We start from the raw sequence: 18,611 nt of genomic DNA, 5'->3' as shown, positions 1-18,611 counted from the left end.
CTCTGAAATTAAATTATTTTTTAAAAATTTTATAAAATTCTTTGCAAAATTTCAATTATTTTCAAAAATTTTCCTCATTTCAATGATTTTCAATATTTACTGTTTTAAGAAATGAATTACCCAAAAGAATTCAATTATTTAAAAACAATTTTAATAAAATTGTACGCCAACATTTAATTATTTTCATAAATAATAACAATTTCACAGGAATTTAAATATTTACAAATTTTTTATAAGTTTCTTCTCAATAATTCAATTATTTTTAGAAATAATAAAACTCATAGCAGAATTTCAATTATTTTTAATACAATTTTAATCGAATTCCTTCAAAAATGTAACTATTCTAAAATTTGTTATTAAAATTCGTCAAAAGAATTCAACTATTTAAAAATTTGTTAATAAAATTCTTTATAAGAATTAAATTTTAAGAAACATTCAATTATTCAATAAATAATTTATTTTTGTAAATTTACTTTTGTATTTAAATAATTGAATTCTCGTTAACTTTCTAATAAAAATTGATTTGAAAATGAATTTTAGTTTAAATTTTAGATAATAATAGAATATGAATATAATTTTTAAGAAGTTACAATAACAATATTCTTATTTTATAAAATAATGTTTTTGACACTCGATCCTCTTTAATTATTATAAAATATTTTTAAAGTTGATTAATTTCAAAAAGGTTTGAATTTGAAATTTAATTGAAAATCTTAATTTCTATGGAGTGAAATAATAATAACACTGTGCGACACATTTTTCTTTCCCGGTTGGCTCTTGTGCTAAATGATAGTACAAATAAACAGTAATTTAACCCTCTAAGGGTTTTTGAAATGTAGCTAAAAATTAATTTTTTATAAACCTTTGAACTTATGCTCATTTTTGTGAAATTTTCAAAAATTTTCAATCTTTTGCTGTATTTAAGTAGAAATATGAATTAAGTAATGAGTAAAATATAAGTATTAAATAAATTCTAATTAAAAAGGTGTAATTATAGTACTTAATTGGAAAAGTGATTATAAAAGCTAATTTATCGAATTTTTCTGTATTTTTTTAACAATTTTTTTATAACCATAATGTAAATAAATAATAACATTTAAATTGTTTAACAATTTTTCCAAGGAAAAAATATTCAAAACTATTTTTTTAAACAATCTATTTTTAAAATTATATATCACAAAAGGTGCAAAATTTCTTTAAAATATCACAAATTGTAACTTGAAATTTAAAATTTCATAAAAATATAAAATGAACTAAGTTTGCAAAATCATTTTGGGGTTTCATTATTGCATACATCTACTTCAATTTAAGCCTACACTTATTTGGGAAAGAAACAATAGACTAAAAATTGTTGCACAGTGTAATTAAATATTTAAAATGTTTAAAAGAGAAATTATTGTTTTCGAAACATGTTACAATGAAGGATATTTGTTTGAATGTTTTATCAATTAGCAATTTTCCAGTATTTTTTATAAATAAAAAGGAGAATAATTTGCATAATAATTTAGACCAGTTAAACGAAATTTGTTATAGAAAAAAACATATAACAAACAAAATGGGTATATTTTTTATTTGTTAATCATAATTTTTTTAAATTTTCTAATTTGTAATATTATTTTATTATAAATCATGAAAAATACCTGCATATTTTCGATTTGTAAAACAAGATTTTTTAACGAAAAAGAAACAAAAGCATACACAGAAACTAACTTTAAACTGCGGACAGAATAAGTGAAAGAATACGGAGATTATTATAGTTAATTTCTCTATTAATGTATAGAAAACAAAAAATCGTTCAATTTGAATAATTAAACGTTTTGTGACTTAAAATTCTGATAAATAAGAAACAAACCTTATAATGTTGTGCAATTTTATGAAATTTATCACAGAATGTGAAATTTGTTTACCGCGAAACGAAATCTTGAGATAGTGGATAGGGAATATTGTCAATGTGTCAATAAAGCATGTCCAGTATTCTTATTTGTCGAGAGATTTGCCATTCCCCCTAAAAATACACGAGCATCCTTAGCATGTTTTTGCGCTAACTTTATACATATATACATACACTTTGTGGATAAGGTCGAATTGATAATGATAATACTGTGACGAAATGTGTGATGTCAGTAACAGTATACTTCATATAATTTCATCTAAACTAACATTGACGTGTTTTAAATTTTATCAAAAATTACCTCTCTTCATTCTGAACCTAAACTATAATTAATAAAAATCAAAAGAATTCCGTTTTTCCTATTATATTTGTTTTTTTCTTTTATTACTATTTTTAACAACACTTCCGAATTGATAAACAGTTAACAATATTTAGACATATAGACACGTGTAGAATTTGTTTCCTTTCGATGAACAATTTAAATCCAGATAAAAAAGTGACATTAAAAGATAACATTATACATTTTATTAAAAAAATATTTTTTTGGTTTTCGTATTTATTTGGGTCGATACGATTTAAATCTACTTTTTGTAAAAATTGAAAATAACTTTTAACGTTTGTTTTCTTTGCTATAAATCAAAAACACGAATTAATAATTAATATTTGTTATAAATGTTTACTAATTAAAAATTAAAATTATAAGTAGGTACGAACACAATAATGTATTGTATAAATATACAAATCGCAAAACATAAAATAGGAAAATGTATTTTTAAATAAAACAAAACGGTTATTTGCGTGCAGTAATTTATGATAATTAGAAACTTATCAATAAATTTCAGGAAAATATATATATACTATATAACTTTCAGTAAAAAATATTGATGTGAAAAGCCAGAATTTACAATAGAGATGTGCCGTTAAAACTTTCATTCGTATATATATATACTTTCACTTGTATAGATGAATCACGGAAAATTATACTATAAAATTTGCAGAAATTACCTATAATCTCATGTCCTCGTGACTAATTAATTTCTAATTATTATCGAAATAAAAAGATTAATTAATTTAATAATATTAAGCTTGTTTTAAGTATAATTATCAACTTGTTATATAAGGAGCATTTATAATATTGTCTAATCATAAATATCATTTGAAAAAAAAAATTCAACATATTTCTAAGAGTTTTGGAACTAATTTAATAAATAATCAACATAGTTAAATATTTACTTTTCATTTCATACATATTTTTGAATTGCTTAATTTATTATTGTCATATGTAAATTATCTTCAACATGAATTGACTAGATTTTCTAGATTTTCTAGATTTTTTTGTTTCGCAACATTTTTAATGCCTACAAAAACTAAACATAGAAAAAAAATTTTAATACAAAACAGAATCAAAATTCATATTATTTTTTAACGACTTATTACAATTAATATTGCAACTAACAAATATCAAAATTGTAATAAAGAATAACAAATTATAATTAACAAATAACAACAAAAATAAGAAATTATAATTAACAATGAATTGTAGTTGACAAATAACAACGAATTGTAACAATCCGTCAAAGCCAGAGAGGAAAAAAGGGGTAGAACTTCTTGAAGCTAAGGTTCAGCCACTTTGTACGCTTCCTGGATTATATGGAATAGAAACTTTTCAGCATTCAAGTGGGGTACAAGTTGTCCCTTTAAACTGGGGAACCGTATTTCCTGAAAGGGTCACCTGAGAGTCAAAATTATGCAAATGACAATAAATTCGATTACATATTCAAACGAGTGTAGTTCAAATGGAAGTTAGCTCTGAATTAATTGTTAGCAGTTGTCCCTAAATAATTGGTATATAGACAAATTAGAGGAAGAGGCGGATTTTGAGAATTTTGGATAACAGTGGAAAACATTATTTCGAAAAAAAAACTGTAAATAACTGTATTCACTGACAGGATAATGTGTGACTTTAAGGTTTAATGAAATGCATTTTAATACATAGACTATTATATTGTGTAATATAATTACATATTTTTATAAAAATACACTTGGTTGATCATAATCAGATGCTGCATGTCAAGAAATAGCTAAATAAAAAAATATTTTTCCCACAATTTTATTGTCGAATATAAAACGTACAGTAAATTGTTACGAAATGTAAAAATTGTTATTCAATTTGAATAAGAATATGTATATATGTACTATATTAGATGATACTTTGTCAATCAATATAAGTGCATCAAGGAACGTAGACCTGTTCATATTAGGTAATATACGCAAAGTCGAACACCTTTATTCAAGTGAACTCTGAAACTTCCCCCCTCCACTCAAAAACGAATAAAGGGTTGAGCAAGCATAAGGGAAGTTAGTCAGTTCGAGTAATCGATAGCAGTAAGTCACCCACGTTAATTGGTCCTAAAGAGAAGTCGTTATCTGTGCAATATAACCATCGAATTACCAGAGTCATTCAAGTAGTGAAAATCTAATAGCCAAATAAATGGGTCGAGTCCGTGAGTCCTTTAGAAGACAGGTGTGCAGTTTACAAATGCCAGTGTAGTAATAAATCTCATCTGTAGAAATTCACAATATTTGGAATGTAAAGATGTTTTCTTAAATATTTAACGGAAATGCAATGGAGGAGTCCATAAATAACGCAGGTAATCTCAAAGTGCGTAAACATTTAGGTAAGGATTGTTTTAACATCAAAGAGTGTCAAACATTATTCTAATTTTGAAATCATTTACATTACAAACACTTCTCTTTTTTAATCTTCCAACTTTGTCTTTTATCCAAATATAACCAATTTCAAAATTCGACTAATTTCCAGTTATAACCATTTTCCAATTTTGTTCTTTATCGAATTATAGCCAATTTCCAAAATCCTTAATAGAAAAACAGCTATTTTCTTGGCTGGAGTTAACAAAGTATTACAGAATATTACAGATTACAAAGTGAAGAACACGTGTTTTTTTCTTAAATATTCTTCATCATTCTTAATAATATTCTTAATATATGGGATGATAAAAAGTAAAAAGTGACAAAACAATAAAAAAATATATATAAAATATCATAAGTGATCAGAAGTGAAAAAAATTTTTATGTTTTTTTTTTAAAAGAAGATTTAGGTATAAAATTAAACTCTGGAAGTTAATAAACAGGTGCTATAATAATTTATTGGATTACAGTTTTAGCATTTGTAACTTTTAGAATTAAATTCTAATGGTAAATATTCTTTTTTTTTAAAAACAAAAACATTCATATTTTTAAAATAAACTGGATGCTTATTTCAGCTTTATCCAAAGAACATTAAAACATGTAAAGTATTTTCGAAATTATATTAATTTTACTAATAAATATAATAGTAATAAATCATTTATCACAGAATAATTTAATCCCAACAAAAACATTTTTGATGTTATAATATAATTAATTTTTTTAGAATATTTTTTCCCAACTAGAAAATTATATAGTTTCTCATCAGGGAAATATAAATGTTATCAAAATCATCATCCTTTGGGAAAATTTTTTTTTCAAAATAAATGTTATACTTTTAAAATATTAAGAAATTTCTCCTATCCTCTCTTTAAGAAGTAAAATTATATAAAACTCAAGCACAATGGTCCAGATTTGCTAAAAATTGAAAAATTTCTATTTTTAAACAAATTTTCATTTCCTTCTTTGTTCCTATCTACAATTTTAGCGATCTAATAATGAACACTTGACACATTGGAAACTTTTGGCAAGAATCCAGGTATTTTAGAATCAGGGATTTCCTGAGAGAATTCTATAAAGTGTTTGAAGACATAAACTCTTTGTTTCTATCTTTTATCCAATAATTAATACTTTCAGATGTAATATTTTCTCCCAAACATATTAATTATATAATCCACAAATATTTCATATCCCAGTAAACTAGAAATGTTAAAAATAATTTAACAAAGAGTCATTTACATATTTATAGTCACAAAACTAAATTGCTACGTGCAATATTTTATTTTTTTATTCTTTTATTATCATTTTCTGAGAATTTTTTTATTTTTATCAAAATTGCTTATCAGTAAAAATGGACACACTATACATCGGAACCACGTACCATTGAAAATTTTCCAGAAAATCCAAAATAATAAAAAGACTTAAAAATAACATTATCTAAAATATTTTCTTTTTAAATTAAAAAAAAATTTCTTCAAAAATTAATTGTTCCAAAATAGTAATGATTAACTCGGTTATTATTAATTGAAACAATATTATTGACAATTTGACCCTTGTCTATAAGATTCTGTGATGACGTGATCAATTACAATCGTTTCAAGGTTCTTAGTATCGTTGAAATTGTTCCAATATATGATACGAATTAAAACTAATTTTTGCCATTTTTTATAATTTTCTTATTTTCTGGCAATCTTTAAAAACAATTTTTTAAAATGTAAATTTTTTGTGGAAAAATTATTTATTGAAAAAATGACTAGTTAATATTCATTAAAATCAGAATAACTAGAGAAAAACCGGTGACTATGGTAAGAATGGGTCATGAATTATTCATTATCTTAAAGACAATGATAAACGTAACTATTCATAAATGACTGTCTGAGTAAATGGCATCCTCGATGGCATCACTGACTGCGGATAGCTCTAGTCGTACAATAACGGTGGGAATTCCATCGCCCGGATAGCTCAGTCGGTAGAGCATCAGACTTTTAATCTGAGGGTCCAGGGTTCGAGTCCCTGTTCGGGCGAATTTTTTTGCAAATTTCACCATTTGTTTCAATTAATTTATTAATTCTTGTTATAGAAAAATTAAAATTTTTTTTTATTTTTTTTATTTCAATAGTATTGTCGTTTTGTATAGGTGAGGAACTATATATAATTCGAAACTAGTTGAGTTTTAAATAAATTTCATTTTAAAAACGCCTTAAAAAAAAAAAAAAAAAAAAAAAAGACCTAGGCCTTCTCATTATTCTACAAATTAATTAATACGGTCAAAAAACATAAATCACAAATAATTATAAACTATTATAATTTCTATAATTATTATAATTATATAAATCTAAATAATTATATACGGTTTAGAATCCTACAGTGAAACAAGTAAATATGCAAATTATGTAAAAAAAGATATTCTTATGTCATTTATGTAAGAAAGTTTATTATAACTTTTATTATCTTTTTACTTATATTACAACATCAATAAATAAATGATTTATTACTATTATATTTATTAGTAAAATTAATATAATTTCGAAAATACTTTTCATGTTTTAATGTTCTTTGGATAAAGCTGAAATAAGCTTCCAGTTTATTTTAAAAATATTAATGTTTTTGTTTCAGAAAAAGAATATTTACCATTAAACTTTAATTCTAAAAGTTACAGATACTAAAGCTGCAATCCAATTATTATAGCACCTGTTTATTAACTTTCAGAGTTTAATTTTATACCTAAATATTCTTTTTAAAAAAACAATATAAATATTTTGAAAATAAAATCTGGGTGTTTGTTTAAGATTCATGAAAAAAATATTAAAACATGTAAAGTATATTTAAGAAATTATATTAATTTTAATATTTTAATTAAACATGGCAAACTCAAGAATTTTTAAACTGATTCTAGAAAGTTACTTAAATTTCTTTATTATAAGTTTAATTTTTATAAGTTTAATTGTTAAAAAAATAGATTATGTTTTAGTGGCTTAGACAGGAAAGACTAAAAAGTAGTATATTTTACCTATTTTTTAAAAACTTTCCTATATTCTCCTTATCCTTATTTTAATCACAAAATTTTGTTCACTTCTGATCACTTATGATATTTTATATATATTTTATTATTGTTTTGTCACTTTTCACTTTTTATCATCCCATATATTAAGAATATTATTAAGAATGATGAAGAATATTTAAGAAAAAAACACGTGTACTTAAAATCTTTCCTATATTCTCCTTATCCTTATTTTAATAACAAAACTTTTTTCACTTTTGATCACTTATGATATTTTATATATATTTTTTTATTGTTTTGTCACTTTTCACTTTTTATCATCCCATATATATTAAGAATATTATTAAGAATGATGAAGAATATTTAAGAAAAGAAACACGTGTTCTTCACTTTGTAATTTGTAATATTCTGTAATACTTCTAAAATGTAAAGTTAAAGAGTAAACTAATTTTGAAAATTCTCATCACTTAATTTTATTTATTCTTTTGTTTTCAACTAAAATTCTTTGAATTTTATAGTTGAAAACCCAAAGGGAATATTACGTTATTTTGATGAAATTGTTTTTGGTCAGACTAATCAGTGTTTTCGATCGGTCGGTGCAGGTAGGCGTAGTCCACAAAAAGCGATTAAGTGCCTAGACAACCTGGCGCCGGGGTGTTGATAATTCTCTATTGTTGCAAGGGGGCACAATCTCGTAATTGTCATTGGTGATTTATGGCTGTAAAAACAGGTGTTGAGATGTTTGTTTTTCTTTTTTCTTTTTATACGAGAAGAATGACAATTTATTATTCTAATTAGAAGTGCTAATTTTTTAATCATTATACCTAATTGGAAACAATCATTTAAAATTAAAAGCATATTTAAAACAAACAATAAATTTAGCATTATATTCTAAAAATTTACTGATTTTTGATTTTAGCGATTGAGGAATGTCTAAAGTTTAGTATTTTCAGCAAATAAAAATTGTCACTTAAATTTAATACCTTCGATATCTACTACTATCACTACTACATACTGATAACATGTTTATTTTTTTTACTTACGTCTGTTCCCTTTATGTCTACAGAGTGTTAACTTTTAAAAGAAAAGTAGATCAAAGGAACTGTTGGTACTGTCTTTAAATTGTAAAAAATAATGTTTCGAATAGATCATCATCATGTAGTACTCTAATTACTTTTTTAAGAACAAGCCATTTTGATTTAATTACGTGGGATCATTAGAACCATTATCTTCATTAGTAATCTTGTCGTCTTTGGCAGAATCAGAATCAATCTTGTCTTAATTGACTGAATTATAAACTATCTTGTCTTCATTGACTTGCTCATTAGCAACTAGAATATACTTTGAACATATGAAGTCAGGAAGACAATTTCAAAGCAAACACTAATCAGCGCCTCACAGTCAAGAATGCACAGTTCATTATTTAAATATTTACTTTTAAAATTTTTACTAAAATGTTATTGACGGTATTTATTATTTAAATGATATATATTAAGGGTATATCAGATCATCATTTAAAAAAATCGATTTATTTACTCAGAAGTTCTGCCCACAGTTTGAAGTTAGTTTCTGTGTATGCTTTTGTTTGTTTTTCTTTAAAAAATATTGTATGACAAATCGAAAATATGCAGGTATTTTTCATGATTTATAATAATATAATATTACAAATTAGAAAATTTTAAAAAAATATATACATTTTGTTTGTTATTTGCTTTTTTCTATAACAAATTTCGTTTGACTGATCTAAATTATTATGCAAATTATTCTCCATTTTATTTAGAAAAAATACTAGAAAATTAATTGTTAAACAATTTTGATTAAGAAGTAGGAAATATACCCATTTTATGCATAATTTTTATTTTTCAATAACAATATTGTTTACAAACTCATCTTTTTCTTTTGGGAAGAAAAAGATTACACATTTCCGTTTCTTAATTTTTTTTGCAGAAAATTCCCAATTTTCATAAGGAAATAATTTGCATCAATTCTATTTCTTAATTTTAATATTGGTTTAATAAAATTCAAAGTTTTTTTAAAAATAAAGGTAAAAAATGTTTATAAATTATATTTGTCAAATTAGAAAATTTAATTGAAAATGAAAATTGTTGAATTTTTATAAAATAAAGGAAAAAATTTATTTGAAAAAAATGTCCTGTTAAATTTATTTACGAATATTTTTAATTGTAAAATTATTCGAAAGCAATAATTTCTTTTTTAAATGATTTAAATATTTCATTATTATTATTTTTTCATAGGAATTAAGATATTTTAAATTGAATTACAAATTTAAACCAATTTTTATTAGAAAATTCTAAGAGAATTCAATTATTTAAATACAAAAGTAAATTATTTATTGAATAATTGAATGTTTCTTAAAATTTAATTCCTATAAAGAATTTTATTAACAAATTTTTAAATAATAGAATTCTTCTGACGAATTTTAATAAAATTTCTTAGAATTTGTGTACAATTTTATTAAAATTGTTTTTGAACTATTGAATTCTTTTGAGTAATTTTATTAAAATATAGTAAATATTGAAAATCATTGAAATGAAGAAAATTTTTTAAAATAATTGAAATTTTGCAAAGAATTTTATTAAATTTTTAAAAAATAATTGAATTTCAGAGAAGAGTTTTATTATTTATAAAGATAATTGAAATTTAGACCATAATTTTAAAAAATTTTTGAATATAATTGAATTTTTGCGAAAAAATTGATTACTTTTGAAAATAATTGAATTTCTGCTAATCAGTTATAACTTTTCCAAAATTAAATTTTTTTTTAGTGTTTCTAACTAAAATTCTTCTTCAAATCCATTATTTTTAATAATTAATTAAATGCATATTAAAGAATTTAACTAATTTCAGAAGAATTTGAATTAATAAAATTTTTCAAAAATCTAAGTTCAATTAAATATTCATTCAACATTGAAATTTTATAAAATTTGAATTTGAAACCGTTTGAAGTTCATTTATTTATGAAACATGTAAACGCAATTCTTTTAAAATTGAATTAATTATTTTCTCCCTAATAGGAAAAGTTTTCCCTTTAGTTATTTTTAACACTTTTGTCGCAATACATTTATATATTATAATATATATTTTTATATATCTGACAATCAGTGAGATAACAACACGATGTGTAATATTGATTGCCCCTTATCTCTATTTATAGGAGATTTATTGAAAGTTGAAGAGGAGAAGTTTAAAAACCTAGGCAAATTGAATTTTTTGTAGACTCACTGAATGATGGATGTTTAAAGTAGGTGTGCTCGTAGGAATGGTAAAGACTTTATTATAATATATGTTTACGCGTGGATCCGGAAAAGAGATTCACTTCCAAGGCTAAAATGTTCACGAGAAATCTAAACCACGGGTCTCTGTCAAGGACACTATTAAAAAAAAAAAGTGTGACTCTAAATTTAATACAGTTGAGAACTACTAATTAGCCGTGTTTTCGTCTATTTTAAACTCATCTTTTTCTTTACTCTTTAATACCACTAATTCTATTTCTATGTTTCTAATTAACATAAAATATTTACTGGTCTTCAATATTTTTAGGAATTGCAAATGAATTTAGAAAGAAAGTTATGGGTAGAGCAAAATTTTAAACTTTTTTTTTCTTAAAATTACAACTGTACATATAATAATTCTCCTAAAATTTTATTTTATAGAACTTTTATCTAAAAAAACCCCTTTTCTAAATTTTCGTCATCTTTTGTATTTAAGGGTTGTTGGAGTCGCTGTTTACGAATATGAAATCAGTTTTTAAAAATTCAAAATGGCGGATACAATATGACGGACGAATTTCTTAAAATTTATCGGATTCGTTTGAAACTTGCTACTCAGGGGTTTTTGGGGTCGTTGATTACGAATCTGAAATCAGTTTTTCAAAATTCAAAATGGTGGATCAAAAAACGAAAAAAATGCTTTAAATCCAAAAAAGGAAAAATTAAAAAAAAACCGTGGTAACTAAACAAATAAGTAGGAAAATTACCGAACCTCGGAAACATATATTTTTATAAAAATCCAACAAGTTATTAAAAATCGTCCACCATATTTGATCCGCCATTTTGAATTTTGAAAAACTGACCTCAAATTTGTAATTAGCGACGACCCAAATACCACCGAGTAACAAGTTTCAAACGAATCCGATTAATTTTTAAAAATTCATCCGCCATGTTGGATCCGACATTTTTAATTTTCGATTTCTTAATTCAGGGTGGCCACATGTCAGTAAAGTCAGTACACTGTAAAAAATTTAGGGAGTTAACGGACTCGGGAGTTGGGAGTGAAATTTTTCGAGTTAAAAATCAACTCCAAAAGAGAGTTAATTTCTAACTCCCTTCATTCAACACCCGCGCGAGTTATTTTTTCCTTGGGGAGTTAGCATTTGGGTGTGAAATTTTAACTCTCTTTATTTAACTCCCCTGGCATTAACTCTCCAATGGGTGCGACTTTTATAGACCCCCGGGGGAGTTAAAATTTAACTCCCTTTTTTTACAGTGTAAAGTCAGGGAAATGTCAGTGAAACAAAATTTTTGTCAGTAAAATCAGGGGAAATGTCAGGGAAAAAATTTTTTGTCAGTAAAGTCAGGGAAATGTCAGGAAAAAAATTTTCGTCAGGGAAATTAAGAAAATTGAGAATTTTTTCGACTTATTTTCAAAAATTGCGACTTTTTCGACTTTTCTTCCAAACATTTCAAGTATTTATTTACAATTTTTAAAAATCAATTTTTGAAGAAATTTAATTGCAAATTTTGAAAATAATTAAAATATTAGCTTTTAATTTAAAAAATTCAATGTTTTCAGTATTTTTAATTACATATTCCCAAAAATTTAAATACATATAAAAATAATAACATTTTAGAATTATCTTTAAAATTTTGGAGATTACAATCAAGCTCAAAATTTTTAATTAAAATTTAAAGAAAAATTAATTAGTTTTTTAAATTATACAAAATTTTTTTTAAGAAATTCAATTATTTTCGAAAAATTACATTAAAATATTTTTAAGAACTAATTTTTAGAATTGTTTTATAATAATTTTTTAAGATTCAGCTATCTTCGAACAAATGTGAATAAAAATTTATGAAAATTTACTTTTTGGAGTTATTAAAATTTTTAAGAAATCATGGTCCTGTTTAAAATTAAAATTCTTCAAAAATTTGATCATTTTTATTTATATTTTTTAAAAATTCAATTATTTTTAAAAGATTTTACCAAATTTTAATTGTTTGTAAATTATTCAAAATTGGAAAACTATTCTATTTATATAATTACAATTATTATAAAAAATTAAATTCTTGTATTTAAATAATTGAATTCTAGAAGAACTTTTGGGAAATTATTTAAATTAATTGATTCAGAGATGAAGTTTAGTTGAAAATTGTGAAAAATAATTGAATTCAATAAGGGTTATAATTGTAATTTTCAGAAATTATTCAAATTCATAAATTTTACCCATTTTCCGTAAACATTCATATTTTCCTGTAAAAAGAATTTTGTCAGGGAAAGTAATTTTAATGTCAGTAAAATTGTCAGGGAAATTGATTAACTGAAACTTGTGGCCACCCTGTAATTTTCTTGTAAATTTTGTCATATACTTTAAGACTTTGCTTTTACAAATAATAGCGGAAAAATTCAAACATTTTAAAATTGCTTCAAAAATTTACGGTTCTGAATAATACCACCTGGGGATTATATAATTACTCCGATTGACGATTTTAATTCTATCTTTTTTTTCTATATATTTGTGTCAGACTATACACGAGACCTTATAATATTGAGTATACATTTAATTGAACAATTAACAGATAATCATATGAAGTCTTGTTAACAGCATGAAATAATCAATAATTAATGGCTAGAGTATATAAACTTTTTTTTTCTAATCTGATGAAAACCAATAGCTCATGCTATATGGAAAAATTCAAGACTAGAATGTCAAGAGTTGGCAGTGCTGGTGGAAATTGTATTCTGAAGGCGAGTCACTAGCAGACCGCTTGGTGCCTGCAACAGTCGTTGCGTGTTTTTTCTCTCTTCTTTGTCTTTCTCTCTGTCTCTCTTGCTTGTCAATGTAATGCAACTCCCACCATTTCTAACTTCTTTTTCTTTCTATATGTACAGTTTAAGTTCTCATTTTCTCTCTCTCATTCTCTCATTCCTCAGCATATAAAGAGACATCTTTTCTGCTTCTCTCTCTGTCTAACTCTCCATAAGTGAATTCTATTCTTCTCTCTTTATTCTCAACTCTGGAGGTCAGCAAAGGGGAGCCAACCTTCTGCAACTTATGTAATCTCATCGACAATGTAATTATCAGTCATACAGTCATTATAACCGCACATGAGGGCGAGGCATCATTTTACGATAATAATTATACCCAACCTTGAAATATTGGTGCACATCACCGATAATATATTTTATTTCAGATCAAACTCTTCATTTGATTTTGGTAAAACTGATTTTTTTCTCTGAAAGCTAGAAATTTTTTCTTATACTTTAAAATTTACTCCAAAAAAAACATTTTTGGAATAAGTGCATGATTAAATTTATTAAATTGCGAATTGTTTAGGAAAATTGGCTTTGCTAGTAAGCACAAAAAGCGTACTGCATGATGTCATGCAGAATTAAAGACCTGATACATATATTTTTGTTCGAATAAAATATCACATAAATTGTCCACTAACAGTAGGTGATAAAAAAAAGAAGCATTTCCATAATTTTATTCTCACGTTTTCTTTAAAGCTATAGCTTTAGATTTTTAATCTATTTTCAAAAATTGTTACATAATTTTACTTTTATAATAAACTATTAATCCTCGCTTAATTCCTTCTTGAAAATAAAAATTCTTTGTAGTGCCCTAAATATTAGGTACATCTTAAAATAAATTTTCAATTCAAAATAAACTGCGTTACAATTATGTTTAAATAAGTAAAATTCCCCATTGATACAAATTTAGAGGAGTTGACGATCAAATTGAAAATTTCCTTTTTGGAACGAAGCATTCGGTGTGTTTCTGGCATTCTTCCTCAACAATTTTTGGCACCAGCAACAGTTTCGTTCCGAGAAGAAACCTCTTTGACAAGAAGTGTTTGAACACTTGTGAGGAAGTAATTTTGTATCATCTGTCACTTTTGCAAATGTACTCTAATCTCACTTGACCCAATAGCGATTGTAAAAAAAGAAAGAAAAGAAAAGAAAAGAAGAATAACCCATCTAAAAAGAAAAATTACGAAATACCTCATTTTCTTGCATAAACATGCACGTGACAAAAATGTTTTTCTCATAAATATACACAGACACATACACAAAAAGAAAAAGCAAACTGTCTGGAAAAACAAGTTTGAATAATCGGTTATTTCTCTCAATATTTCTGGATTAAGTATTCTCTTATCTGAATATTGATAATGTGTACGAGCGCACCTTTAACAAAAAATAAGAGAGAAAGAAACTTTCCGCAGAACAATATATTTCAAATTTAAACAGTAAAGTGTTATTACACATTTTTTAAAAATGGCATTATAAATGGATATTAATAATAACTAGCAATACTTTGCGGGCGGCTGAATTCTCACTCACTTTTAAAAATAAAATTAGCAATTTTAAAAATAATAGAAGGTATAAATTTTTAATTCAATTTTTTTTATAAATATTAAATATGAATTGGAACATATAGTTTTAATATTATTATAATTATATTAATAATCATATATTCTGACATAGGGAATTTAGGGAAAAGTCGGGAATTTTTGTTAAAAGTACTGAAAAAAATTAAATTTTTAGAATTCATAAGAAAATTCTCAATTTTTGTGTCTTTTTTTGTTTGACTCATAAACCATAAAATTACCACGAATTATAATACAAAACATTCAGATTTTTTCGATTTCTGAGAAAAATTTCTTTTTAAATAACTTAAATCTTAAACAACTATAGTAAAAAAATTATTTAATGAATAATTTTATTTAAATATTTCAAAATTAATTCAAGTTTAAAAGAGTTGCGTTTATTATAAATAAATGCACTTCAAACAGTTTCAAATTCAAATTTTATAAAATTTCAATGTTCAATGAATATTTAATTAAAAATTTTAATGAACTTAGATTTTTGAAAAATTTTATTAATTCAAATTCTTCTGAATTTAGTTAAATTCTTTAATATGCATTTAATTAATTATTAAAAATAATGGATTTGCAGAAGAATTTTAATTAGAAACACTAAAAAAAAATTGAATTTTGGAGAAGTTACAACTGATTAGCAGAAATTCAATTATTTCCAAAAGTAATCAATTTTTTCGCAAAAATTCAATTATATTTATTCAAAAATTTTTTAAAATTATTGTCTAAATTTCAATTATCTTTATAAACAATAAAACTCTTCTCTGAAATTCAATTATTTTAAAAAAATTTAATAAAATTCTTTGCAAAATTTCAATTATTTTAAAAAATTTTCTTCATTTCAATGATTTTCAATATTTACTATATTTTAATAAAATTACTCAAAAGAATTCAATAGTTCAAAAACAATTTTAAGAAAATTGTACGCAAACCTTAAATTTTTTTCCACAAAAATGAAAATTTCACAGGAATTCAATTATTTAAAATAGAATTTGCATACACTTTTTTGAAAAAAATTGAATGTTTTAAAATTTGGCATTAAATTCTTCGCCAGTAATTCAATTATTTTCATAAATTTTAAAAATCCTTTGAGGAATTCAATTGTTTTCATAAATAATAAAATCATTCGGAGAAAGTCAATTATTTTCATAAGTAACAATATTCATTACAAGAATTCAATTATTTTTAAAAGTAATAAAATTCAATTATTTACAAAAATTTTAATAAAATTCATTGCAAATTTTCAATTATTTTCAAAAATTTTTCTTAAGTCAATAATTTGTATATCTGTTATTTTAATAAAATTTCCCAAAAGAATTCAATTATTTAAAAAAATTTTTAATAAAATTGTACGAAAACATTTAATTATTTTCATAAATAATAAAACTCATCTCAGAATTTCAATTATTTTTAATGCACTTTTAATCGAATTCCTTGAAAAATGTAACTATTTTAAAATTTTAACTATTTTAAAATTTATTTCAAAATGAATTTTAATTTGAATTAATTTACATGAAAAAATTGATCACTCCGAGTCTTCGACTTGGAGTAATGTTATCTTTATGTTTTATAACAATATTTTTAAAATTGATTAATTTCAAAAAGGTTTGAATTTGAACCTTAAAAATAAATATTTTATGTTTATTTTATTTATTTTTATTTATTTAATTTATTTAATTTATTATTTATTTAATTTTAGTTTTAATTTTCATTTGAAAGTTCAAAACTTTAGGAACATTTTCGCCTTAAAATTAAAAACAATGAGATACCAACATATTAATAAACAAAATATTGATTTTTTTCTGTCAATTATTCATTTTTTTTTTTTTTTTTTTTAAAGTGGATTTTTTTCACCAAATGAAATTTCAGAGAATTTTTACAAATTGATTAAAAATAATTTATTCAGCGTTGAATTTTAGTTACAAAATGTAGAAAATAAGTGAACTTTTGGAAAAGTTCTATAATTTTTTTTTAAATAATTCAATTTCACTGGAAAATTTTTATTTTTTTAATTTTTTAAAATTTATTAAAATGTTGTCAAATAATAAATCTTTAAATATTTATTTTCTAAAGATTGTATTTTTAAGTTTTTGAATATAATTTTATTTAAAAATTTTAGCCTAACGACCAATTTTCATATCTAAATCAAAAATCTTTATTAAACCTTGAAAATTTAAAAAAAGAAAATTGTTAATAGAATAATAAAAATTTATTCCTCCCCGGTAAAATCTTGTTGAGGTTATCACAATTATTTACAGTAATTGTAAGATTATTGTTGACAATTTTCCATTTTTTTTTCTTTTTTGTTCTTTTCTTAAACTTTAGAAAAGTTATCATGTCATGTGTGACAATGATAATACACTTGTTTTCAATAATCTTACAGGACATTTTATTTATATATTGAAAATCGATGATATTTTCGTGATCTTTGTATTCTCTGGTATGAAGATGGCGAAAACGTGATCGTTCATTACATAAGCTATTGCCAATAAATCCGGTTCTCGTTTATACATTTCAGTGTAATTGTAATTTGAAAATTTACATTCATTTCCTTTGCGGACTAAATGTAAAATATTTTCAGTTTATTTTTAAGGCAAAATTTTTAAACTCTTTTTGAAAAAATTATGGAGTAATTTTTTTTCTATCTATTTTTCTGTCTTATTTTTTTTTGTACTCGTAAAAAATTATATTTGAATCAAATACAGTAAAACCTATTGGAATGCAACTCGATTTTTTAAAAATTTTAATACAGTAAACACTTCTTAAAAAATTGTTTTATAATTTAATGTTGTAATATTTAAATGTTGTTCGTAAAAAAAATTTGGTCACATGAAGCAAATTTTTAGTTGAACCAAACAAAAATTTGATTATATTTCAAAACAAATTTTTCTCCAATTCTCTCTTGTGTTTAATTATGGTAGAAAAATTTCAGTTTCCCTAAATTTTGAAATTATTCTTTTCCTATAATTTCTTACCTGTAATTACAGTAACGGAGACACAGTGTCTGCAGTGTATATTCTATATACAAAATAACAGATATTTACGACCTTAGTCATGAAGAGTAAATACCATTTTGAAAAATAAAGTATGCTACACACAATTTAGATAAAAGTAGAGTAATATTATACTGTGGAAATTTTTTTTTTCACTTACGTGTTATTTGTTAAATATAAATAATATTATTGACACGTAGAATAATTCCGACGTTAAATTACAATAGGGGAGGTTTTTTCTATTGTGACCAAAATTTTATTCAAATAGAAATGTGTTATAATTGTCATAAAAATGTCAAATGGCTTTCACTAATTAATTTGCTGCAAATTCTACGAATATGATTTATTTTTAAAGAAATAACATTCAGGGAAAAAAAGTAATAAACTTAATTGAAATATTTGAC

General features: G+C 23.5%; 1 protein-coding gene and 1 non-coding gene across 3 annotated transcripts in view; both read left to right on the top strand.

The window, feature by feature from the left end:
- Positions 1–18,611, top strand: part of LOC122509246 (sestrin-1) — a 207,381-nt gene that overhangs the window by 128,833 nt on the left and 59,937 nt on the right. The window lies entirely within an intron of this gene.
- Positions 6,549–6,621, top strand: Trnak-uuu. Its single transcript has one exon. It is a non-coding gene; the product is annotated as a tRNA-Lys (tRNA).

Source organism: Leptopilina heterotoma, unplaced genomic scaffold, assembly GCF_015476425.1.
Source record: "Leptopilina heterotoma isolate Lh14 unplaced genomic scaffold, ASM1547642v1 Lhet_6, whole genome shotgun sequence".
Taxonomy (NCBI): domain Eukaryota; kingdom Metazoa; phylum Arthropoda; class Insecta; order Hymenoptera; family Figitidae; genus Leptopilina; species Leptopilina heterotoma.
This window is presented reverse-complemented; position numbering and strand designations above follow the sequence as displayed.